The sequence below is a fragment of the Pelobates fuscus genome, chromosome 2 (assembly GCF_036172605.1).
Source record: "Pelobates fuscus isolate aPelFus1 chromosome 2, aPelFus1.pri, whole genome shotgun sequence".
In the NCBI taxonomy this organism is placed as follows: Eukaryota; Metazoa; Chordata; class Amphibia; order Anura; family Pelobatidae; genus Pelobates; species Pelobates fuscus.
Window position 1 is genome coordinate 200,887,911 of NC_086318.1, and position 25,545 is coordinate 200,913,455.

General features: G+C 42.8%; 1 protein-coding gene and 1 pseudogene across 1 annotated transcript in view; both read left to right on the plus strand.

The window, feature by feature from the left end:
• The window catches only part of FAM89A (family with sequence similarity 89 member A), a 533,463-nt gene that overhangs the window by 459,956 nt on the left and 47,962 nt on the right, over positions 1 to 25,545 (plus strand). The window lies entirely within an intron of this gene.
• On the plus strand, positions 15,994 to 25,279 carry LOC134586261 (protein FAM200C-like; annotated as a pseudogene).

Below are 25,545 nucleotides of genomic sequence, written 5' to 3' on the forward strand. Positions count from 1 at the left end.
TACATATTCACGAAGGCAGGTCACTGGGCATAGCGAAGGAGAGGCAGGGAAACTAGGGTAGAATACCGTTTTGATGGAAGTCTTAGTGCGCCTGCTGATGTTAAAAGTTACCCCGTCCGGGGTGTATGACTTGGCATCGACGTCCAGTGCACTGACATCCGAGACTCTCTTGCATGAGATGAGAGAGCAGGCAAACCAATTTGGCGGACAGCTGTTTGAGGGAGAGTCCTGCGTTAGCGGGCCAGGATGAGAGGAAAGCCAATACAACGGAAACATCCCAGGTCGTGGAGTAGCGGGGCCTGGGTGGCCTTGAAAATCTAGAACCCTTGACGAGTCGGCACACTAGAGGGTGTTGTCTCGCGGGGCGGCCCTCGAAACCTTGGTGAATCGCCGAGATAGCGGAACGGTAAAGGTTAATAGTCCTGTAAGCCTTACCGGCTTCGAAGAGAGACGTCAGGAACTGCAGGATCGTTGTTACAGGGGCCGAAACGGGATCCTCGTTCCGAGCCATGCACCAGCCAGCCCAAGCTCGCCAAGCTGACCCATATGCCCGTCTAGTGCCGGGAGCCCATGCTGCTGCCAATAAGTGTCTAGTTGCGTCCGAAACTCCTTGGATTTCCAAGGGTCCCCGGAGATTCGCCATGCCAGAAGCAGGAGAGAGCCCTCTAGCCGGAGGGGATGATAGCGTCCCGTCGGATCTTGCAGCAGGTCGTGGTGTCCCGGCAGGAGTCGAGGATAGTCCAACGTCATCTCGAGCATTTGGGGAAACCAAGACTGCGTTTCCCAGAATGGGGTGACCATGACTAGTTACGCCCGGTGTTTGCGGGCCTGCAGGAGTGAGCGAGGGATCATGGAAAACGGGGGGAAGGCATAGAGGAGGCCTCCCTTCCAATCTTGTAGGAAGGCATCCACTGCCTCTGCCATTGGGTCCGGCCTCCAGCTGAAGAAGCGTGGGAGTTGGGCATTGAGCCGGGAGGCGAAAAGGTCTATGGTAAATGGTCCCCAGAGATATGATATATTGGAGAACACCTTCCTGGCTAATCTCCAGTCGCTGGTGTCTGAAAGATAACGTGAACCCCAGTCCGCCTGGACGTTGTGCAGACCAGGTAAGTACTCCGCGTAGACCATCAGGTTCCGTTCCAGGCAGAATTCCCAAAAGTCTTTCGCCAATCTGGCCAGGACCGCCGACTGTGTACCACCCAGGTGGTTGACATATCTCACCGCCGAAACATTGTCCATGCGGAGCCGAATACATGATAGGGCACGGTCCTTGGCGAAGCTGTGGATGGCGAAGGAGCCTGCCAGAAGTTCCAGGGCATTGATGTGTAGTCGGGCTTCGGACTCCGACCACCGGCCCCCAGTTGAGATTCCCTCGCAGTGGGCTCCCCAACCGTGTAGACTCACATCCGAGTCGATCGTGAATTCTGGCATTGAGCCGAAGATGGCTTTGCCATTCCATGCAGACAGGTTGAGAATCCACCATCGCAACTCGTCTTTCGTCTCGTTGTCCAGAGATACCAGGTCTGCGTAGGATGCCCCGGCTCTTAGGTGAGCGATCTTTAGGCGCTGTAGCGCTCGGTAATGGAGTGGGCCTGGGAACACGGCCTGGATTGAAGAGGCCAGCAGGCCTATGAGGCGTGCCAGTTGGCGTAAGGTGAGCTGGGGCCGGATAAGGGCCCTGCGTAACTCTTTGCGGATGGATCGAATCTTGGATATCGGGAGACTCAGCGTTGCTGCCCCCGAATCCACTTGGAATCCTAGGAATTCCAAGCGGGTGGCGGGGGTCAGGCATGACTTCTCCCAGTTGATTATGAAACCTAAGCGTGACAGGAGGTTTATGGCTAGCCGTAGATGTGTGAGGAGGGTGGAACGCTTCTGAGCCATGACGATGAATATCGTCTAGGTAGACGATTAGCCGAACTCCTCGACTGCGTAGCCAGGCCATAACAGGCCGTAGAAGCTTTGTGAAACACCACGGGGCTGAGGATAGGCCAAAGGGCAGACAGGTGAACCGCCATGTTTCGTGTCGCCAGTAAAAGCGTAGGAGGTCCCGAGAGGCCTCCGCTATTGGCACTGTCAGGTACGCGTCTTTTAGGTCTAGTTTCGCTAGCCAGTCTCCGTGGAGGAGGAGATCCCTTAGCAGGTGAATACCCTCCATCTTGAAATGGCGGTACCTGACTACGGCATTGAGGGGGCGCAAATTTATGACTGGCCTCAATTGGCCGCCCTTCTTTTCCACTAGGAAGATATTGCTTATTACGCCCGCAGGGTTGGGGGGTGCTAGTTCGATAGCCCCTTTGAACCGGAGGGTTGAAAGTTCTTCATCGATCCGACCGCGATCCTGGAGGGAAAAGCGGATCGGTCGAGGAGGGGGAATGTGTGTGGTGCGGCAGGTGAGTTCTATATTGAAACCCCGAATAGTGGTCAGTACCCAGGGATCTGAAGTGATTTGTGACCAGGCTGGGAAAAAATGTTGGAGTCTGCCCCCTATGTAACCCGGAGAAGAAATGTGTGGTATGAGGCAACTCACCGTATGGTCGTCTTGAGCTTGGGTTACCCCGAAGGCCTCTGGATCGCCATTGACGTCCGCGGGATGGAAAAAACATGGGGCGGGAGGTCTCCTGGTACTGGTTATAGTGTTGAAAGGAGCCTCTTCCCGTGCCACGGGATTGGGGGTAGTTGCGGCCGGACAGACGGCTCCTGAGTCTGCCGGCCCTGGTAGAGACCCGCCCCTGGAATACTCGCCTCATGGAAGCCTGGGCCTTGTCTAGAGCCGTGAATGCTCCCACAAAACACCCTAAATCTTTAATGAAGGAATCTCCGAAGAGGAGTCCTTGGGCGTCTTTGCCCGCTTCCGTAAGGGCGAGGTTGGCCAGTTTGGGCTCAATTTTGAATAATATGGCTTTACGCCTTTCTATAGATAGGGAGGTATTTACGCTCCCAGCAATACAAATTGCTCTCTGGACCCAACCTCTAAGGTCTTCAGGGTCGACCATGCGGTTCTCCGCTCTGGCGTCTTCCGCTAAGTCAAATAGTTTGGCCAAAGGCCCGAATATGTCCAGGTGCTTGTCCTGGCAGGACTTCAAAGCGGACTCCAGTCCTATACGGGGATTCCAGCCCAGTTTAGTGAGGAACTGAGTCATTTTGGGGTCAACCTCTGGGGTGTCACACACCTTGTTGGGCACCAGAGGCCTAGGACACTCCGCCCTCAATTTGTTGCGGGCCGCCTTGCTTAAGGGTTTTCTGACCCAATTTTCCAGGTATGTGGCAACGTGGTCGGCCGGGAGCCACTCCGCCGACCTCGGATGGTGAAGGTCATCCGGGTCGAAGAGTGGGACCCCCGAAGGATCCACGAGGGAGGGCCCCGCAGCCGCGGGGTTCCTGGTCCCTGTCTCGCCTCCGGGCATCTCTGCCTGAGCAGAGGAAAGGAGGTCAAGAGCGCCATCGACGGAATCCGCATCAGAGTCGGTATCCGACTCGTTCATAGCCTCCTCATTTGACCCGATTTCTGAGTCGGTGTCGCTCTCAATCTGTGCTCTGGCACATTTCCATAGCCGCGCCCGTTCTGCCTGGCGCGGAAAGGCTCTTTTGCGTGGATGGGACACGCTTTCTGGGGCGACCGAAGGTACGCCACTCATGGTGTTTCTGGAGGCAGAGGAATGTTTGGATTTACGGGCAGCCTTTTTGAAATCCTCTTTAGACACCTCTCCCTGGGGTGTCAAGGTGCCCGAGAGTTGCTCGTCTGAAGGACGGGGCAAGAGGGCTTGTGAAATGGTGTGGGAGAGGGTGGAGGACATAGACCCCATAGCAGCCATAATGGCGTCTGTTACTGAGCGCTGTAGCGCTAGAAACTGTGGCCCACCGGGGTGGGTATTTCCATCCGCCATAGAAGGCGAGATATCTGAGGTGACAGGGGCCTCAGTTCTGATTAGTGGGGTATCCGACTCCCCAGAGCGAGCGGACCCAGCAGATAGTCTGGGTTTAGGCATGATGTGGAAACTAGCAGGGTAATAGGAAAAATAAAGGACGTATGGGTTAGTCACCCAAACAAACTAAGCAAGGAAAAAACGCTCTCACCAGGGCTAGTGTATAAAGAGACAAATACTAACCTTAGAAATAAAAAGACTAAATAACCGAATAAATAAGTGGATAAATAAATACAAGTAAATAAGAGAAAATTATCAATGAACAAATCAGTATATTAAGAGAATATGAGGAGAAAATATGGCATGTACTTATCTTTGTGTCAGAGCAGCAAAGAAAGAAGGAAATGGAAGGGAAGTGCTGCCTGTTATACTGGGACCTGAGGGGGGAGGGGCCTATGTTATCACATGTTCATTCTTTTTTCATTCTGTTTGTTTCCTTTGCTGCTATTTGTCAACAGTAAAGAAAGGGATATGCAATATGAGCCTCCGTGTCTTGTTATAAAATTTGGTTGTATATTTTTGTTGAAAGCTAATATACCAAAATTAAAGAAATATATATAAAATGTTTAGGTTCAACTATTTAAATAGGCTCAACTATTTAAATTTTTTGCCGGATGCCAGTACCAAAGGCATCAATTTGTATACAAAACAATAGGGAATGGGGCTGCACTCACGATCATCTAGTAAAGTATTTCTATATTTAATCCCTTAAGGACTGAGTCAAATGTACACGTTAACAAAACAAAACGTAAACAAAACCTGGCATTTGCGCTACATGTCTATCCAACCGTAATTCACCTCTTTCATATTAAATGCACCCACCCTTATTATATATCATTTTATTCAGGGGAAACAGGGCTTTCATTTAATATCAAATATTTAGCTACGAAACATAATTTAATATGAAAAAAAATGGGAGAAAATAAGAAATTTTGTTATTTTTTTAGTTCTACATGACATTTTAACTGTCAATGTCATAATACTGTTTGCTTTTACTGCAATAAAATACACATATTTGTATTCAGCAAAGTCTCACGTGTAAAACAGTACCCCCTATGTACAGGTTTTATGGTGTTTTGGGAAGTTACAGGGTCAAATATAGCATGTTACATTTGAAATTGAAATTCACCATATTGGTTACGTTGCCTTTGAGACTGTATAGTAGCCTTTTTAGTAGCCATTTGGTCACAAACACTGGCCAAAGTTAGCGTTAGTATTTGTGTGTGAAAAATGCAAAAAACGCCAATTTTGGCCAGGGTTTGTGACTAAGTGGCTACTAAAAAAGACTGGACATACCCCATTTGCAATACTTTGGGTTGTCTACTATTGCAAATGGTATGCCATCATAGGGGTAATTTTAATTCTTGGGCTACCATAGGGTCTCAAAGGCAACGTAACCAATCTGGCGAAAAAAAATGAAACACAAGCCTTATATTTGACGCTGTAATTTTTGAAAACACCATAAAACCTGTACATGAGGGGTACTGTTGTACTCGAGAGACTTCGCTGAACACAAATATTTGTGTTTCAAAACAGTAAAATGTATCACAGCAATAATATCATCCGTGTAAGTGCTGTTTGTGCGTGAAAAATGCAAAAAACGTCACTTTTACTGGTGATATTATCGTTGTAATAAATTTTACGGTTTTGAAACACTAATATTTGTGTTCAGCGAAGTCTCCCGAGTAAAACAGTACCCCCCATGTACAGGTTTTATGGTGTCTTGGAAAGTTATAGGGTTAAATATAGTGCTAGCAAATTAAATTCCCTACACTTTCGGCATGGGTTGTCAGGTAGGTCCCGCTAATTGTAATTAATTAAGATACCTAATTATGTAAAAATATTACATAAATATATATATATATAATTTTTTAAAATATTTTTTATTTAGGTATATATATATATATATATATATACCTATATATTTATGTATATAGATATATTATTTTGTTCTACTTTTATTTTGATATATATATATATATATATATATATATATATCACAATACAGTTAGAACAAAATAACACACATCTATATATTTTGTAATTATTTTTTATTAATTTTTTATATTATATAACAATAATTATAAATATATTTAATAAGTATCAGTCTACATGTAATTTGATACTATATATATATATATATTTTAATAGTAAAATACACCTAGACAGTGTATGTGTGTGTATATATACATACACACATATATATATATATATAAATACACACACACACACACACACACACACACACACACATATATATACATACATATACATACATATATATATGATCTAAGTATATATTATTTTTTTTTACACTTATTTTAATTTATTTTATTTCCAGCCAGCAGGGGGACTGTCATTACAGGCAGTCCCCCTGCTGGCAATGCAGCAGCCAGCTAACTCGGCCATGTGATTGTGAGGTCCTCGCAAGGACCCCACTCTCACATGGCCGGGGGGGAAGGGGCTGCAGGAGGGAGGATCTGGGGATCGCCGGCGTCCGGGTAAATAAAAAAACAAACAAAAACAGAGGGCGTACTATTACGCCCTGCAGCGTTTAGAGCCGCTTAGAATAGGGCGTAATAGTACGCCCTCCGGTTTTAAGGGGTTAAATCAAAGGTTCAGTGTGATCAACGTTTCAGGCCCCTACCGGAACTTTCTTCAGGATCCTGGTTAAAGTCCTGGTAGGGGACTGAAACTTTGATCACACTGGACCTTTGATTTAAATATAGAAATACTTTACCAGAAGACCGTGAGTTCAACCCCATTCCCTATTGGAGGGGTGGTGTGTGTGTATGTATTTTTGTTCTGTTTATAATCCCTACATTTAGGAAAATTGAAAGAAAGTGTAAATTTTATGGTTCACGTTCTGTTTCATATTGCACTTTAGGAAGGGCAGCATAAATGTGGCATCACAGAAGGAAACTGGTGAAGAACATACTGGTCTTTGTTTCCCCCTCCCATTCATCTTTGCCTTCATCTTAACCCCACTAGGTTGCAGACTCCCCTTACGCCTCAACCGCATCCTCACATTCCCAAACTTTCAACAGCATTCCCGCCTAGCGCCCCCACCAATGGCACCGTCATAGAAAACAATGGTTCTACAAAATCTAACAGCCTATTAATCCTATTTTTGCTTCTCAAGAAAATATAGAAATGTGTGATATATTTTTTATATTACTTTGCTAACCTTGAAATCAAAAAATGTATGTGATGCTATGACAGATCAAAAAGGAGTTCTTTGAGGCTTCCGGTCTGACTGCCAAAGCGAATGGTCGCATGCGTTTGGAGCTCCGCACTACAAAGCCGACAAACACCCCAATTTTCTGTTACCCAGACCGGACCAACAGGGCCTGACAGCTCTCCCGGGAACTCTAAACCCAGATGGGGAAAAAAACAAAAAAAGCGAGACAAGAAGCGCCCCGAATGGGCATGAACATAGGAGAGATGTGGCGGCAGGCGCGTGGAGCTCAAGGGCCAGAGATGGCGGCCATTACTGGGGACTGCTCAGACCTCTCGGACGACTTTTCATGTGGAACCGATGAGGTATACCTACCAGCTCCAGCGCTTCCCACGCCGCGGATCCCAACAACACAGCCGGACTCCACTCCGGTGACGGCCGCACTCCTGAAAGAACTGTTAGCAGAGTTGCAAAAGACCCTCCAGGCAGACATGGCCACGCTGCGCCAAGAATTTAAAGGCCTGACCGGCAGAATAGGGGCCCTGGAGACCACCTCACTCTCATCCAAACAGCAGATCACTACCCTCCAACAGGAGGTTCGAGACCTGCGACAACTGCACGGCTCATACGAAAGGCGCTTCGCAACCTTGGAAGACTCCTGCCGTCGGAACAACATAAAGGTCAGGGGGGTCCCTGACAACGTACCTGAAGCAGAGCTCCCGCACGTGGTAAGGCGACTACTCTCGGCCCTGCTCACACCAAAATTGTCCAAATCAATAGAGAGAGGGCATATTCAGGGTACCCAAACCTGCCCAGGCACCAACCTCAGCCACGAGGGACTTAATCGTCAAGCTTGTTAGAGGGAGAGACAAGGCAACCCTCCTAAATGCACTGCGTGGCAACTCACCTTACTCTTTCGAAGGCATGGACTTGACATTCTATGCGGATCTGAGCTACAGCACCTTAGCATGGCGCCGGGAGATGCGACCGCTTACCACCCTCCTACAGAAGCACAACCTCAGCTACAGATGGCGCCCCTCACGCGCCCTGTCAGTCACTCACGGGACTGCAACTCACATCATTCGAGACCTCCGGGAAGCCGATACGGTCCTGCAGCAATTGGGCATTCCCCAACACCTCCTTACCATCGAAGCACCGAAGACAGTACAGCGACCAACCCACAGCTGGAACCCGGAAACCGCGACGGAATTTGTACCCAGACGGGCCACCCAGAGCTCACAGGACAGAGCCAAGACCTGACTTTCTGAGTGTTAGCCTATCACAGGCCCAGTGCGGGACTCAATCACTCCGGAGGCCCGATCCACACAAGGCCCATAGATCCACACGTTGAGTATTTATCGCTCATCCACCCCCCCCCCCCCCCCCCAAAATACCGCTATGCGAAAGAAGCAAAGAGGACTCCAGACCCATAATACAATGGGTTGTTTTGTGATATTTTGTGTTTTGATTTCTCCTGTTGCATGTTTATTTCTCCTAGTATGCACTATATATTTATGTATGTTGTCTCCACCGTAGGTATGCCACATTGCTCCCACACACTACACCCCTCTAGAACAACCAGAGGGCCCCACACGAGAGGCAACTGGCGCCCACTCACCCGGCAGCCTTATATGACTGACACTGAGAAAGGCACACAATCTGACTACACGAGACCACAATGCACACACTACTGGCAACCTCGACCCTGCACAATACCCTGCTCAATGGCATACACACAAAGAAATTGCTCAAAGTGCAATGTTCTGTTTATCTATCTCCATTTGCTAAGTGCACCTAGCAGCAGGGACTTGGCAGGGTAGCCGGGCCCAATGGCTTTACCAGCCACGAGTCACTACTTTTTCCTACCAATTATTTACGCCCCGACTTCCACACACCTCGGCTGTTATAATTTGTATTTTATTTTTCTCATTTAAGACGGCACAGGGTAACGCAAGGGGAGATCTACTGCATATGCAGTCAACTGACAGAATACCAAGGGGGTCAAGCAAGATGTGCGGCTTACCGCTTATTTTCTGCCTCGACTATGATGTACAGGCTCATCAGAATGCTGCTTAACAGCTACGCACTAGCGAGCCGATCCATTTAACTACTTATTGATTCTGCATATTTACTTAGCCCAATATGATATATTAGTATACGAGTATACCCATCTGGTACCTCAGTAACCCGTAGTACTATAATGCTGCCTACCTAAGATCAAACCGTCATATTTATCAGATCGTTAAAATGCTAAGCTGTTCTCACTTTCTCACCTACTAACCTCCGCTCTTATCAACATGTTCCTATAATATATAAAATGTGCACTGCCTCTATATGCTATGACATTGTTCACGTCTGTTATTATTAAACATGGTATCGCTGTTGTGGCGTACCCAGCTGTACAATACTATTTGCACAATAAAATAAAGAATTAAAAAAAAAAAAAAAGGAGTTCTTTGAGTACAGTCAAACAACAGACCTGCTGCTCCACACAGCGTTGTGCATTAGGAGAGCTATTAAATTTAGCTGCAATTTTGAATTTGTATTTTATTTTAATTTTTTTTTTTATAGTTGGTAAATATCCTAGAGAAGTTGGATGTAAGAGTACAACATAAAATAATAGATTTGTACAGGAGTGGTGTCAGGAAAGTGATGGAAATTCTAAGACACACTAATGCTTTTGTTGCCCAAGAACTTTTCCCAGAGGCAAGTTTACCTGAAGAATCATGGAGAAGATTTTTTTCTTACCAGGAAAGATATTGCCAACCTAATGTTTAAATCCAGATGCGAGGGCAGAAGCTCAACAGTAGACCAGGAAAATATCCTGCACTTAGTAAATTCCTGGAAGGAACTGAATCCAGAAATGAATGTCTTTTGCAGGTTGAGCACCTGTGAGGATAACACTGTGCATCCGCAAAACCTTCTGTTTGGTTACCAAACACACTAGCAAAAGAGATTGCTAAAACTTTACGGTAACCAAATAACGCTCTTGGATGCTACATACTGAACAACACGTTACGTACTGCCCTTATTTTTCCTTCGTGTTCTTACAAATGTATGCTATGTTGTATTTGGTGCTTTTGTGATTCAATAGGAGACTGCTACATCCATTCAAGAGACATTGGAAATGTTCAAAACATGGAATCCAGAGCGGAAACCAAGTTGCTTTTTGGTTGATTTTTGTCTGGCGGAGAGTAATGCCATCTCCAAAACCTTCAAAAAGGTAGCTATATTATATTTTATAGGTTCAAATAAAGAAAATATAAAATATCACTAACGTGCAAAGATCTGTTCAATGGTACAACATCTCCATAGAAAATATAATTTATGACTGATAAAATTCTTTAGTGTTATTCAAATTCTTGGTGTTATATATGCTACTTAAAAGCATGTAGATCAATCATTTCATTTTTTCTATTTAGACAATCATACAATTTGAGTGCAGTTGCACCTTTACAGTTTTTAAATGTTTTGGTGTGCATTAAGATTAACTTTTACAAGTTCAAGTGTGAAAATAGAAAATGACCTACAAATTACTGCGATGTATATTATTTTAAGATATTTTTCATTACTCACCCTTTACCCACAAATGTTACTGGTTTACATGCGGTTATTATTACTCTTGAAATGCAAGTGGTTCTGAATAGTTTTTGGATTAAAGATGAGATAAAACATATCTACTCTCCAGTTCTAATTAAAATCTTACATTTTAAGCACACACATTGTTCTTTGCGACTTTCATTGAGAGAAAACCTGGACCGAGTGGGTTACCAAAAAAGACCACGGTGTATATGAGAGTCGGCAACATGTGCCAAGTATGCTTCGGAAACTTGGCTTAGCAGCTAGCTTTGAAGACCATCAGAAGGCACTTTGTGCACTTACTGAATCCCACATATGGCACAAAAGTGACTCATTGAGACAATGGTTTTCAAAGAAATGGTTGCCAGAAATAAAAGGTTATATCAAGTTATGCCATTCGAACATATTGTATGTTGTCTGCGTGTGGAGTCAAGAGTTTTATACCCCACCACCCTATTTTTACATTATCAATTAAAACAAGATTGTATTTAAAAAAAAAAAAAATTGAAGTATAAAAAGTTATTTTTTTTAAATTGTATTTTTATCTTTTTCCCAATATAGAAGTGGGAACATGCTTCTAGAACTGGAGAATTACATGTTGGCATCCATGCCAACAATGGACTGGAGAGGCAGAAGGAAGTACTGAAGCATACATATCTGGAGGGATATACGAACTGCACCCTTGGAGAGTTGATTACAGTTCTTCATTGTAATTTTTTCCCAAATGCCTACAAAAAGTAAGTTAAGCTATTGGAAATCATTTTCTGTAAACTAATAAATGCAACTACAATTATAGTGTAAAGTTGCCCTGTTACCTAAATATTGTTCCTACTGTGAATGTAGACAAAGCAAATGCATGGATCAAGACAATTACCTATGCATTTGATTTCAATTTAGGTTATGCAATATATCACTTTTTTTCTCTACAGTCACTGTTTATAAAAATGGTTGTGTCCTGCACTTTAAGATTGTTAAAATCTTATTTTTTTTACAGCCAGTACCTGAGTTTTGCAAAGGGTGTTATTAGCTAATGTGTAGAATATGCTGTATAGACACCTCCCTGGACTGACAAGGAAGGGGGGACATGACTGCGGCTAGGCTAAGGCAGTGTTTTTCAACCACTGTTCCGCGGCACACTATGTTGCTTGCTGTGCTGTGGGAAAAATTGAAAAATTCGAAAGATTTAAAAAAAGAAAAAATGGTTTGGAGGAAACATGAGCAGAAGAGTGCTGACTGATGGATCTGGATGGAGACATGCGCAGAAGAGTGCTGAGTGTGACGGACAGCGGCTATCTGGAGGAGACAAGCGCAGTAAGTACTGAGTGACAGTGAGATACTGCAGTGATGGACAAGTTTTTGAAAAGGAAAGAACTGGACTCTGAACAAAATTTGGAGCCAGATGAGAGCCCAAGTATGAGTGGGGATCAAAAGAAAGCAAAGATGGTTAGCTCAAGCAAATTCTCTGGCACAAGGCAATATAGCAAAAGCTATATTTCATTTGGATTTACTTTCACCGGAGATGCAAACAAACCAACTCCACTGTGCGTGGTGTGTGGTGAAAAGCTAGCTAACAGTGCTATGGTCCCAAGCAAACTTAAACGCCATCTCCAAACGAAACACCCTTCGCTTCAAAACAAGAATGCGGACTATTTTGTTCGCCTGCGTGAAAACACGGAGAAACAGGCAACTTTCATGAGAAAAACCACAAAGGTAAATGAAAGAGCCCTTAAAGCTAGCTATCAAGTTGCTGAACTTATAGCCAAGTCAAAAGAGTCGCACACTGTGGCAGAGACATTAATACTTCCCGCCTGCAAAGCTATTGTAGAGGAGATGCTCGGACCTGAAGCAGCTAAGGAAATAGCCAAAGTCCCTCTCTCAGACAACACAATTTCCAGACGTATTAATGACATGTCTGCAGACATCGAAAGTGTGGTTTTGGAAAAGATCCGTATCAGTGAGAAATTTGCATTGCAACTTGACGAGTCTACTGATATCAGTGGACATGCTCAACTCTTGGCCAATGTGCGTTTTGTTGATGGTGATGCAATTAGAGAAAACTTCTTTTTTTGCAAGGCATTGCCAGAAAAAACAACAGGAGAAGACATTTTTCGGGTCACATCAGAATACCTTGAACAAGGAGTGGGAAAACTGCACAAGTGTCTGCACCGATGGAGCTGCAGCCATGGTCGGGCGCACCAAAGGCTTTGTAAGCAGAGTGAAGGAAAGAAATCCAGATGTGATTGTTACGCATTGTTTTTTACACTGTGAGGCCCTCGTAGCCAAGACTTTACCAGCAGACCTAGTTCATGTGTTGGATGATGTTGTGCGCATGGTAAACTTTGTAAACTTTGAAACAAGTGTGCCTTTGCCCAAAAAAGGTTGAAAAACACTGGGCTAAGGAGTCTTAAGGAGCAGGAGAAGGGAGGGGTATAGATGGATACATAGTTTCAAGATGGAAGGACAGTTAGGGGAGGGGACTTACCAGTCAGCTCTTGGAAGTGCAGGGATCCGGACTTTCATCTGTCGTTAGTTGCTGACCCCTTTTTTAAAAAAAACTAAAAAAAACACTATTATTCTTCAGAATTTTCATCTTACCTGCTTTCTGATTTTCTGAGGGTGATGGAAGTTTCCCAGGAATCGTTGGTTAGCTCACTCGGATGGGTCACCCCTAACGCGGTATCAGTTCTCGGCGATGCTGAAAAAAGCATTGGCCGCGGGTGGGATGGATGGTCGAGGGTTTTCGGCTCATTCCTTTCGGATTGGGGCGGCCACTCAGGCAAGTGTATTGGGCTACTCGGCTGCGGGCATTCAACGCATTGGAAGATGGGAGTTGGGGTGTTTTAGGGCTTATGTCCGACCTCATATGCTGTAACCCTCTTCTCGTTGTAGGTGGTCGGCCCCGGTACGTGTGGATTATAGGGCATTCCTATGTGTACTGGGCAGCTAGGCGAGCTGAAGACCGGGCCTACGGACGGAAGTTGGGGTTCTTAGTGGACTCGGCCTGAGTCCGTTGGAAGGGCATTAGGGGCCTCCGGTGGCAGCAGCTATACCCGGAATTCGTGGCGCTGCGTAAGTTTGTGTCAGGGCCGGTGGTGGCGGTGGTCCATGCGGGAGGAAACGACTTAGGGGTATCCAGGACAGTGGACCTTCTCCACGCGATTCGGCACGACTTGCGAGGTGCATGGCGCTGTTCCCAGACATGACCTTGGTTTGGTCGGAGGTGGTTTCCAGGCCGTGCTGGCGCGGGCTGCCGCACTCTCGCGGTTTGGAGAAGAGCCGGCGCAAGCTTAATATTGCAGTAGGGAAATTTGTAAGGCGGCTGGGCGGGGTGGTCGTCCGACACGTGGAGCTGGAAGGTGAGAACCAGAACTTGATGAGGAAGGATGGGGTCCACTTAAATGCCATAGGGTTGGACATCCTTAACACGGGTTTGCAGAGTGGGATTGAGGCTGCGCTGTCGGCGGGGGGCGCGATGACGGCAGGAGGCGTGAATGAAAGTCGTCATTGCGGTGGCGGGAGTCCTGGCCAGCGCAGGCAGAAGTGATGAAGTTGCCGAGGAGGCGTGGGGAGTCGCAGCCTGTTGGGAGCTGATGGCGGAGGCAGGCTGCTCTGGACTCATGGTTTGTGGGGATAGACCTGTCTGTTGGGCAATCACCCCAACAGCTGACAGTATGATTATGTTGCTGGCATGGAAAGAATAAATAAAGCTGTGGCCGTTGCCCTTACCCAACTTTATACGGTCTCTTGTGTCTCATTGGGAAAGGGGGGCAGCGGGTGGGTTTTTACAGTTCATCTAGACAGCAGTCAAGTTAATCCCAAGTCACTGTCACACCTATGTCTGTGTGTACCCGTATTAGGTGTATAACACAATAAAAGTATATATCGTATTTACTCAAATATAAGAAAAGTTATTTTTCAGAGGAAATGCTATGAAAGTTACCTCAACTTATATTCAATTTCACCTTATGATCAGACTTTTTAATAGAGATCTGCTAACAAGCCTCAAATTTAGATGCCCTATAATTCTGTAGTGGAATTGGATCTCTTTGTTGACAATGGATGTCAGATATTGCAAAGTTTATTTCAATTAATATATTTATTTGAGCATACATATGATACTTTATTATTATTATTATTATTTTTTAATGTCATTATTCGATTACAAAAAAAATAAAAATAAAAAATAAAATAAAAAAAAGATAGCTAGTACTAAGTACACACAGCAGGGTAAATATTAAGTTCTGGTCATTGGCACATTGGAAAGAAATGTAAAATTGCACGGAGGTAGTGACCAGTGTTAATATAATATCACTTTATCTGATGCCTGAAGTAAAAGGTAAAGTTATTCAATAGTAAGATGTAGGCTATAACAAAATTGATTATAAAAGGCCAGGAAGATGTGTATGCTGAAAAACACTCATCCCACAAAGATCATTTTACGTCATATAATGTAGAAAAATATTAATGAATGCATACAAGACAAGCCTGTAGTAAACAAGGTTGAATTTGAGATTTACCTTTTTCAAACTTTTTCAGATATGTGCAAATGAATTCACAAAGTTCTGAACTGTATCGGCGATGTAAAGAAGATGTGCCTGCATTTTTTAAAAATCGTCCAAGAGAGTTTGTTTCTCATGAGATGCATAGAATGGCAAGCTCTCTTACTGAGGCTGATGTCACCAATGTCAACTACACAGCAGGACTGTTAAAAAGCGAGGTCACAAAAATCTCAAGAATATACTGTTAATTTTTCTGGAAATGTACCAACATGCACATGTGAGGACTGGAAAAAACATTTAGCTTGTAAGCACATGTGTTGCATTTTTAAATTTGTGGATGGATGGGGGTGGGAAAAGCTCCATTCATCATATTCAAGTAATCCCCTGTTCTCTTGAGATTTAGAATGTTTTTTATTGCATTTTGAGCACAAGTTAGAAACAGAAATTCCAGATTTTCATAGCCCTACCTTATTCCACCTTGATATTATTACTCCACTTCCACCACGCAGGAGAACAAAAAGAGTTACATTACTGCATAGCTGTACACAGAATTTTAAGCGTCTCTTGGATTCTGTGTATTTAATCAAGGATGAAAATTATCTTGGGGAATTGGATTCCTTAGTCAAAGATCTGCTCCAAGGCGCAAAACATAGCCCGGGTATGTTGGAGGGGTATTCGGGGATTGTCTTGGGACGGGCTGTACGCCAAGTTAGTGCAACTCAGCCGCTGTGTGTCAGGGCCGGTGACCCTGGTGGTTCACGCGGGCGGGAACGATGTCGGTCACTGGCGGTCGGTGGACCTGGTACATGTGATGCGGCATGACCTGGCCCGCTGTTTTGCATTGTTCAGGGAACTGACCCTCGTCTGGTCAGAGATCATTCCGCGTCTGGTCTGGCGTACGGGAGGTTATGGTAAGTCGATTGTATAGGTGTAAAGTCAACATGACTATTTCCCGGTTTGTACGCCACCTGGGTGGCCTAGTGGTTAGGCACTTCGAGCCGTGATGAGGTTCATTGGTTTAGACATTTTTAACGTGGGTTTGCAAGCAGGGATTGAGGCTGCGCTGTCGGCGGGGGGGAGCGATGCCCGCGCAGCATAGTGCTCGAGGTGGGCATCGCGGTGGTGGGTTTACCCTGGACAGCACAGATGGAAAAGGAACTTTAGGGAGATGACAGCCTGCACGGAGCTGATGGCGAGTAGCTGGCTGTTGAGACTCATGGTACACAATTCTGGAGAACGGTCTGTTGGGCAACCCCCAACAGCTGACAGAGTTGGACAGAGTTTCAAAACTGGTTATGTTAAATAAAGCTGTGGCCGTTGCCCTTATCCATCAGAATAATGTGTCATGTAAGTTATTGGGGGGGCAACGGTTTTGGGGGGACTGGTATGGGTCAGCAGTCAAGTTTCCACCTGGAACACTAAGGAAGGGGGAGCATGACTGCTGCCCAAGATTGGGGGCTGGGTCAAGAAGGTTGCAATTGTAACAAAGTTGGGGTTCTTAAGGAATGGGAGAGGGAGGGGACTTACCAGTCGGCAGGATCAGTTGAGGGCTCCTGACTGTTTTCCCACCCTCCCACCCGTTTTCTGGTTGTGGATTGTATCTTGTTTTGTATTTGTGTGGTCACAGCTTGCCGGGTTTTCCCAGGACAGCGCAGATGGAAAAGGAACTTTGGGGAGACGACAGCCTTCACGGAGCTGATGGCGAGTAGCTGGCTGTTGAGACTCATGGTACACAATTCTGGAGAACTGTCTGTTGGGCAACCCCCAACAGCTGACAGTTTTAAAACTGGTTATGTTAAATAAAGCTGTGTCCGTTGCCCTTATCCATCAGAATAAGGTGTCATGTGTGTTTTTGGGGGCAACGGTTTTGTGGGGACTGGTATGGATCAGCAGTCATGTCAAGCTCTCTTACTGAGGCTGATATCCCTAATGTCCACTACACAGTAGGACTGTTTAAAGTAAAAAGCGAGGTCACAAAAATCTCAAGAATATACGGTTAATTTTTCTGGAAATGTACCAACATGCCCATGTGAGGACTGTAAAAAAAAAAATCTTACCTTGTAAGCACATGTTTTGCATTTTTACATTTGCGGATGGATGGAGATGGGAAAAGCTCAATTTATCATATTCAAGTAATCCCCTGTTCTCTTGAGATTTAGAATGTTTTTTATTGCATTTTGAGCACAAGTTAGAAACAGAAATTCCAGATTTCATAGCCCTACCTTATTCCACCTTGATATTATTACTCCACTTCCACCACGCAGGAGAACAAAGAGTTACATTACTGCATAGCTGTACACAGAATTTAAAGCGTCTCTTGGATTCTGTGTATTTAAATCAAGGATGAAGATTATCTTGGGGAATTGGATTTCTTAGTCAAAGATCTGCTCCAAAGCGCAAAACTTAAAATACATGTAGACCATGGACTCCCTCTGCTTGAGTCTCCACAGAAATCCAAACTTTTGTAAAATCTGCAGCCTTTACCTATAAGAGCATATGGAAAGCCTAAAACGCTAGGATCACAAAGATTTGGGTCCAAAGCGGAAATGCAAAAACAAAAGGCTTGGGAAAGTAGTGAAGATCCTTCTGCGAGAGTGGTGGACTTAAATTCATTAGATAAATGGGTGACTATAAATAATATTTCGCTCACTTAAAGTGATAAATGGGATATTGAGAAAAATAACTGGTTGGATGACATTATAAATGTATGTCAACATTTGATTTCTAGGCATTTTGCTTTGTTCTCAGGACTAATAGACACATTACTTCTAGCACATCAGTTTGTGCAAGCACCTGAATGTGAGCAAACCCTGCAAATTCATTATCTGTCCAATCATTGGGTTGTATCTCACAGAAATGGTACTACTATTACAGTGTATGACTCCTTTAAGTCCTCTAAAATGCAAAATGCACTAAAAGAGCAACTAGTAAAATTGTACAGGCCTTTATTTAGTGGAGCTGATACGGTCTTAAAACTGGACCATATTTGCTATCAAAAGCAAGAGGGAGGCAGTGACTGTGGCGTTTTTGCTATTGCTATTGCAAATGCTGTAGCCCTTGCAAGTAGATTTGATTTAAACATGCTGAATCTACAACAAAGTTAAATGAGGACCCACTTAGTTAATTGTCTAGCTGAAAAGACGATAAGGTTTCCACACAAGATATTGAATGCACCAGCAAAATATTTTTTTTAAGAGAGTTGAGCTTACAGTTCATTGTAAGTGTCATATTTACAGGTCAAAAACTCCCATGGTGGAATGTTTTGCGTGCAAGCTGTGGTTTCACTTCAGTTGTTGGGTTAAAAAAAAAAAACAAAAAAAATGATGGCAAATGTGTGCAATCAAAGAAAAGGTTTTATTGCCTTTTGCAAAAAACAAAACAAAAGATGAAAGAGGGAAGAAATAAAAAAAGTTATAGTTTGTAAATTTATAAAAGAAAAAGAAAAAAAGTGTTAATATGTTTTAAAAACCTTATTATATACCATATGCCAAGCCTGTGATTAAAGGGGAACTTCAAAATATGCGTATGGGAATAGAAGAAAGCAATAACTGTACATGTTTCAGAATGTTAAATGTATTCATGTTCACTTTTAATACATTTGAAATTAAAATTAGTTTTTGTTTTAACTATATGCTTATACGGTTTTCTTTTTCACCATGTATGTCTCACTTAGCCACAACCAAACAATAACTTTATTCACATGGGTAGCTTAAGGAAACCCTACTTGTATTCCTGACCCTATAGTGTTAAAATCACCATTTAGGTGGCTTGCCCCCCCTCAGCTCCCTTAGAAAAGGCAAAAAACTCACCTTACTTCCATCGCTGCGCTGGCCCCGCCCCGATCCGCATACTTGATGACATCAGAATTGCCGATTTTTAGACAATCCAATGCTTTCCCATAGGGCAGTGGTTCTCAACCTAGGGGTCGCGACCCTTTTGGGAGTCGAATGACCCTTTCACAGGGGTCGCCTAACAGGGCTGGACAGAGGCGGCTCTCTAATTAGGCGATTTAGGCGTCCGCCTAAGTCCTCGCACTAATAGGGGCCTCGCGGCTGGCTGCTGTGATTAAAAAGGTCAGCAGCCTTTCCCGGTCAAAATTTTTAATTGTTTAGCCCCTTTCTCGCCACCCGATCGCATCCGCGGTATATTACGGTACGTTTCATGATGATGCTGGAGTGAGTCCCCTCCGCCCCGCCTTCTGACCTGGCAATCCACCAATCCGCATTCCTCAATGCCGATTACGTCATGACGCTACGTAACCCCCTGCATTCCCCTACCCGCGGTACCAAGAAGAAGAAAAGAAGAGGAAGAAAGAAGACTTGCTGCTGCTGCAGGAAAGCGAGCAGAGCACAAGAGAGAAAAAGGTAAGCAGAACAGAGATAAGGGGAGAAGAGCAGAGGAAATGGGAAGGTTGAGTAAAGAAAATGGATATTAGAGCAGCAGATAAGAGGCAGGAGAGCAAATAAAATGGGAAGAAGAGACAACAAATTGGACAGAGAGCAAAAAAAGGGGAAGAGGAGCAGAGGAGGGGAGCAGAGGAAGGAGAGCAAAGGGAAAGGGGGCGGAATGAGAGCAGAGAAAAGGGAAGGAGAGCAAAAAAAGGGGAGGGGAGAGCAAAGAAAATGGAAGGACAGCAGAAGGAGAGCAAAGAAAAGGGGAAGGAGAGCAAAGAAAAGGGGAAGGAGAGCAAAGAAAAGGGGAATAAGAGCAGAGAAAAGGGAAGGAGAGCAATAAAAATGAGAAGGAGAGCAAAGAAAATGGGAAGGAGAGCAGTACCCCAAATTTTTCCACAGTAAAATGGTGGTATAGTATTAAGTACAATATTACATAACAATATTAATAATATAATAATTATATTAATGTAATTATAATATATTTTATATTATATTCTCATATTATATAAATAATATTAAATGTTAATATATTAATATTAACAATAATATATGTAATATAGTATGACTACACAGTATAGTATGACTATAGTATCGTATTTAAAGCAACCGAAACGTTGGGGGGTTTGGGGACTCGTGTTTCTGTCTGAGGCTTGTAAGGATTTTTGTGGTAATTTATTACTATTTTTTTATTGTATCTGCCTTTACTTCTGTTACTTTGTTTATATTCATTTTTTCTTATATGTTTACATTCTGGTACTTTTTTGTACACAATAAAATTTAAATTTTTTTTGAGATTGTTATGGTGTGCATTCTATATACATTTGAATATTTAAAGCACTTGAGGGAGTGCTTATATGGTTTGCATCTGGCTGTTCTTATATGTATTTTGTCTCTCCATGTGCTGTTGTTTTGAGAATAGTTACTCACACAGAACCATGACGTTGTTCTGAGCCTACGATTGGTGCCCCTGTCAAAGGGCGAAACCAAAGTGTAAAATGAGAGAGATGTGTGTATATACATACATTATGATAGATATATCTTTGTGTGTTTTCTATATTTTTAGTATCTTGTGTTACATCTAGTGCCCCTTGATTCCGCTTGTGAAACTAGGATACATGCCGTTTGTTGCATAAACCCTGGATTGGCAAGTGGAATCAAGGAACCCTATAAGCATCCTTAAATGAGGATTATATCGCTCACGTGCCTACAAGTGGAGCTCTTGATAGCTCCACCCATTTGTAAGGACATTTGCTTTTTTTCCTCACATTAAAGAAATACTACACTATATGTTTCATCTTTTTACTCCATGTACCACCTGTAAATGTTGTGAAGCGCTACTTCCACTTTCCTACGCAAATATGATTTTATTTATTTCAAAATTCACCTGTTTTTTCTTCCTTATGCTTTCCACACCCACTCCAGGGGCACACTGTACTAACAAATTCGTGTCCTATCCGGAGGAATTCTGCACAATTGCATTGGGCATGCCTGACTTATTTACATACGTGCAGTTGTAAGATCTTTTCACCTGGCAACATCCTGACGGGTGGGAGAAGATAGGGAGTCTGAACAGTGTGATTCATGCAGAGCAGGCTCCTTTTTCACATTACTCTTTCCTGCTGTTGCACAATGATGCCCTGTTTCTTTCATTAGTGTACTGGTCTGAGATGGGTGTGGAAAAGGGGGAGGGGCACATAAAAAAGCATTCTGACTTAGTTTATATTAGGTTTATAAACGCTTAATTCATACCTCTGAAAGTTTCTCTCTCTCAGAGAAATAGCAGTGTTTACATTACAACCTAGGAGCACCTCTAGTGGCCACTCCTTAGAGTACATGTGCTTTCTAGGTCAGTGCTGCACAGTGTGCTTCACTGACGTTCAGCAACTGCACGCTCTATTAGGAGATGCTGATTAACCATGGCAGCCGTCCCTGACTTGACTCCTTGGCTGACATCAGAATTGAAGTTTTAAGCCAATCCAATGCTTTCCTATAGGAAAGCACTGTGGTTGACTGAGATCATCAACAAAAATATTTCCGATGGTCTTAGAAACCGAGACACCGCTCCTCTATTCATGTCCAGGCGGGTCCGCCCACATGCAGAAACGCCCACATATGAGTACCCAGCGTGATAAGAAAAAAAAAAATGCTGTACCATGCAGTATCGGACGAAAATTGACCTAATCCATTTCAGCCGGTATTGGCACATATCTGCAGAAAATAGGGCGTTGAGATTTGTCACCCACCCAGTAGCTCACCATCCGCCCTGGTACCGCTGTGAGAATACCGCACACTGCCGCCGCGCAACCTTCTAACCGGAAGTGCCGTGAGAGCAGTGGGGCAGCCTGCTGTAAAACTACCCACATCACCTGCGGTAAGTAATTATATTTAATAAAATGAATTACCGAGATTCACTAAGAATCCCCAATCCTAGGGTATTGTGGGAAGCCATCCACTTACACAGCTGTTTTAGGAGACTTCTGGTTCTCCTAAATAGGGACAAGCACCAGTGTTTTCAAAGCCTCTCTCCAAGCTGGCTGTCGCAATCTTCTCTATCGGCCTTTTCTCCTCTCTGTACTTCTGAATTATGTTTATATATTAATTAATGTGACCCACTCTTACATTTATTTTAGTATTTTCTCTTTTTTTTTTATTGCTATTTGCTATTAAGTGATGATTGCCCTGCTGTACAAGAGGCTAATTGTGTCTTAGATAGCCTCCAGGAAGATAAAGTGTATTGCTCTAACAATTTTCGCACCCATCCGACATTTTGCCGTTTCTGAAAATAGTGCCATGAGTCTGACTAGTCCTTGCACTCAGACTCAAATGTAAATGTAATTAATAAAATATTATATTATAATTTCATTATATGTAGCCGGGTGACACCAGGGTGATTTCTACCTAGACCATTTTGATTGAATAAAGAAATACACTTTAAGAAACCTATCCTGCTGCAAACATATCCACTTATTAATTATATTCTGCACATGCCAATCTGCCCAAAGTGCTTTCTTCAAGTCCCTAGTCCACATTTCTAAATCTTTAATATATTATGGATTATTGGTATGTCATTTATAGAAAAAATGAGCTATTCCAGGAGCTAGTCAGATTGAAATATATAGAAAACTCAGGTGAAACAACCAGAGTTTTATATATATTTGAATTGCCAGCTGATATTTATTGAATTTTTATTTCAATCTGACTAGCTCCTGAAATAGCCATTTTTTTTTCTTTAAATGACATACCAAGGCAATAATGCACTAATACCTGGCTAATACCTGATCCACTTATCATATTTTAAAGGTCTTTTACCCCCATCAATTTAGTATTTTTTTTTTTTTTTTTTAACTAACAGCTTTGGGTGGCATTGTGTGTATAATATCTATGTATCTGTTTATATATTTTAAGTCACTTTCCTTTTTTTTAAATCTATAGCTGAGGCATAGTCCTCTTTCAGTGACTTTACAATGTCAGCAGTTTGGAAATATTTCAAAGTTTCTGATAAAGACACCAAATTTGCTTGTAGTTTTTCCTATTTGATTTATTAAATTCATGAAAAAGAATTATATTAATAAAATCATAGAAAAAAAAAATTATTTTAAAAGTATTTGGGCAAAAAGGCAGTTTCGGTTTCGTTGTTCGGTCAAGGGCATCCTGAATTTTCGGTTTCGGCCCTCAATTTTCATTTTGGTACACCCCTAATGGGAACTTAATCTGGTTGCTAATTGGTCTTTTTATATTCAGCTGTGGTTGATGTGAATACTGCCCCCTTGTGACAGTAACAGTTATGTTAAAAAAAAACCAAAAAAAAAAACACAGAGAGTAGTAAATCATAGGAAACTTTAATGAACTGTATTGACTGAACTATACCATGTATCATCTTTTGTATTATTGAAGTTATTGTTATATATTATTTTCATTAGCAAGCCATCCAATGACAATGGATCGTGTAGAAAAGAACGTTAAGAAAAGAAAATATAGTGAGGATTTTTTACAGTATGGTTTTACCTCAATAATTACATCAGGAATTGAGAAACCGCAATGTGTTATTTGTTGTGAAGTTCTATCAGCCGAATCTATGAAGCCAAACGAACTAAAATGCCATTTTGATAGCAAGCATGCCAACTATTTTAGAAGCAAAGCTGATGGACTCACGAAAGCCAGACTTGATACTGGTGGAAAGTACCACAAACAAAACGTAGCAGCTGTTGAAACTTCATATTTGGTGGCACTCAGAATCGCCAGAGCTATGAAACCTCACACCATTGCTGAGGATTTACTGTTGCCAGCGGCCAAAGACATCGTTCGAGTTATGATTGGGTGCAATTTCCTTATCTAACGACACTGTCCGAATGAAGAACAGATGACATGTCGGCTGATAGTCTTGATCAGGTAATCCAGGAAATTAAATCTGCTCCACTTCCAATATTTAGTATGCAGCTAGATGAATCTACAGACGTTGCAAACTGTTCACACAGTTACTGGTTTACGTGAGGTATATTAATGATGGCGACTTTAAAGATGAGTTTCTTTTTTGCAAACCTCTTGAAACGTCAACTACTGCACGTGATGTATTTGATAAAGTTAGTTAGTTTCTGAAAGAGCATAAAATCTCTTGGGAAGAGGTTTGTGGTGTTTGCACAGATGGTGCTCCAGCTATGCTAGGATGTCGATCTGTATTCCAACGTTTGGTACTGAATAAGTCCCCAAAAGTCATCGGAACTCACTGTATGAATTATCGGCAAATATTAGCAATGAAGACACTGCCACAAGAGTTACAAGAAGTAATGAAAAGCGTCATAAGTTCTGTCAATTTTGAAAAGGCGAGCACTTTATACAGTCGACTGTTTTCGCAACTGTGCAACGAGTTGGATGCGCCGAACAATGCTCTGCTATTTCACACTGAAGTGAGATGGTTGTCGAGAGGAAAAGTTTTAAAACGTGTTTTTGAGCTTCATGATGAACTCAAAACGTTTTTTTTTTTATCAGAAAGCAAAACCGCAGTTCGAAGCACTTTTCAGCGATAAAACTGAACTGCAGAAAATAGCTTACTTGGTTGACATCTTTGCCATCTTGAATGAGTTAAATTTATCACTGCAAGGACCAAATGCAACATGCCTCGATTTGTCTGAAAATATCTGATCATTCCAAATGAAACTTCAGCTTTGGCACAAAAAATTGGATGAAAATAAAATGTACGTGTTGCCTACCTTATCTGCTTTCTTTGAGGAACATGACATTGAACCAGACAAAAGGATTACGATGATAATGTCTGTGAAAGAACACTTGCACATGCTTGCAGACGAAATTTCATCGTACTTTCCAAATCTACCTGACACCCCATTTGCACTTGCCAGAAGCCCATTCACAGTCAAAGTTGAAGATGTTCCTGATACAGCACAAGAGGAGTTCATTGAGCTTATTAACAGCGATGCAGCGAGAACATAGTTCTCTACAATGCCAGTTACAAAATTCTGGATCAAGTGTTTGCAGTCATATCCTGTTCTGTCTGAGACTGTGTTGCACCTTCTTCTTCCATTTCCAACAACATATCTTTGTGAAACAGGGTTTTCCAGCTTGTTAGTTATCAAGTCTAAATACAGAAGTAGACTTTTTGTGGAAGATGATCTTCGTTGTGCTCTTGCAAAGACTGCCCTGAGAATTTCTGATCTGGTGAAAAAGAAGCAATCTCAACCTTCGCACTGACGTTGGCTTTTTACGCATACTGTCGCAAAATGTAGTAATGTAGTTTACTATATTATGACGGTTTCCCATGCTACACCATGCTTCAAAATTCTTTTTATTTATTTGTAACTAGAAATGTTTCACAATATATAAATACATATTGTTTTTGTGATTAATCACTATACTTGAAGTTCAAAACAATGAAAATACATACTGCATAGCAGATATTTACATTACGATTCATAACAGTAGCAAAATTACAGTTATGAAGTAGCAACGAAAATTTT